This window comes from Pipra filicauda, unplaced genomic scaffold, assembly GCF_003945595.2.
Source record: "Pipra filicauda isolate LSUMZ 115617 unplaced genomic scaffold, ASM394559v2 scaffold480_size458065_pilon, whole genome shotgun sequence".
NCBI lineage: Eukaryota > Metazoa > Chordata > Aves > Passeriformes > Pipridae > Pipra > Pipra filicauda.
Genome location: NW_024104621.1, coordinates 456,161 through 458,065, shown reverse-complemented (window position 1 = coordinate 458,065; position 1,905 = coordinate 456,161). Strand labels below are relative to the sequence as shown.

General features: G+C 53.0%; 1 non-coding gene across 1 annotated transcript; it reads left to right on the top strand.

Moving 5' to 3' along the window:
* The first annotated feature begins 1,304 nt into the window (after positions 1 to 1,304).
* On the top strand, positions 1,305 to 1,376 carry TRNAE-CUC. Its single transcript has one exon. It is a non-coding gene; the product is annotated as a tRNA-Glu (tRNA).
* Positions 1,377 to 1,905: the final 529 nt, after the last annotated feature.

Below are 1,905 nucleotides of genomic sequence, written 5' to 3'. Positions count from 1 at the left end.
TCTGTCCCTGCCTGCATTGCAGGAGTGACACACAGCAGAATTGTGACCAAGCTGGCAGAGGACTCAGGCTTTACACCAGCAATCAGAGGTGGATCAGATCAGAGGGTGGAAGTTAAAGGGAGCAGCTCTGGAAGACCAAGTACTGGCGCTTCCCGGAAGATCTACCACGCCAGGAGTCTTTTCCTATCCATCCCTGCACAGAGAAATGTCCCTGAAATTCAAAGAAAGGTCTTGGGTAAAGGATCTCAGGAAAAAAAAAAAGACCCAAGGGCCCTTTGTATTTTTAAACACAGAGACTGATTCAAAGAAATCCTTAAACACTATGTAAAGCACACTTTCATTATGGCCGGGGGATACAGGGGGTTTCGCCCGCCCGTGCATTCTGCTGAGCAAAGAAACACAACAGAGTTTTTTACATTTGGAAGAAGTGAGCTTCTGCCGGATTCTGTCCCTGGGATGAGGCAACCCCGGATGTACGGACAGACTGGGAATGACATGCTGCGTAACAGTGCTGGAAAATGGCCTCTGGGGTGGATGGCCAGTTGGCCAAGAGTCACTGGTGCCCTGACGGGGGCTCACCACTCAGTCACACAAGGGTTTTCAGACACACGAGTCCTTCCCTTGCACACACAGACACAGACAGTTCATGGCAGCAGGGGCAGTATCTCCTGGGGCTTCTGCTGCCACGCCCAGAGCCTGGATGCACCTCAGCCCTGTGGGGTGCCACCTGCTCTGCCACTATCTGAGATGCCCCACAGCCTGAGGGGAGCTCTGTCCACAGAAGCACATCCCAGAGCTGCATCCAGGGGCTTTGCCAGGCTTTAGCACTGTAAATGCAATGTGACACCAAGACACTCTTTGTCCCACATAAATTCAAGGCTCCCCCAGGAGGCTGATGGCATTTGTACTTGCTCAGAGTCATCTCCCCGCACCAACACCAGGTGTGTGCTCAAGACTTGTTTGTGCAATGCAAACAGAGACACCCTGTTTAGTCCTTCTGTGTCTCTCCAGGGAAGGCTAAAGAACCTCTGTGGGCTGGGTGAGAAGCCAGTGCTGGAAGCAGTGGTTCTATTGTGAGTGCCAACCAAGAGTGGTTGGCAGGTCTGTGGTGCATGCCCTGGGGAGTTGACCTGGGTTTTCCAGTGCACATGGCAATAGATCCCACCCTGCCCTGGTGGTCCTTCATGTCTCTCCCAGGAGCCTGGAAGTGCACAGACACTGCTGAGTTCTTTCCCCTAACACAGTGCCACTCTTGAGAGGTTCACTGGTGTTTTTTCTCCTCAATATGTTCTTGAGAGGGGGCCCCCCTGGTGGTCTAGTGGTTAGGATGCGGCACTCTCACTGCCGCGGCCCGGGTTCGATTCCCGGTCAGGGGACTTCCCGGGCAGATGGAGCTCGTCAGCCCTGTAAGACCATCCATCTAAGAGATGGTCACCCTAAACAAACCTACATCCTGAGGACCTCGCTGCCACTGTCCAAGCTCGCTCGGCCCCGGCAGATGAACCTCAGGATTAAAGGGTGGGCTCAGTTCAGCACACACTGTGTCTCACCTAAAAAATCCACTGTGCAGGCTCGAAGGGTAAAAAAGACCTTTCCCAAATCTTCATTCGTGGCCATGATGATGATGATGTTCTTGAGAGAGGACTTACAAGAAGACCTAAACCTTCAGGCACTACCCTGAGGAGATCCCTTGGTAGGATGGAAATACTGTTGCAGAGGGCAGCTGTGCCACAGAAGTGCTAATTGCCTGTCCCTGCCTGCAGGCCAGAGGGCTGACACACTACAGAGACTGTAAGCTTTGGCTTTCTGGTGTACTTGGTGGGTCAGCCTGGGCAGTCCATGAGCAGCAAGAGCTTTCTGTGCTGGCACCTTTGGTGTGGGAGGAATCTTTCTCTGTATGCAGTT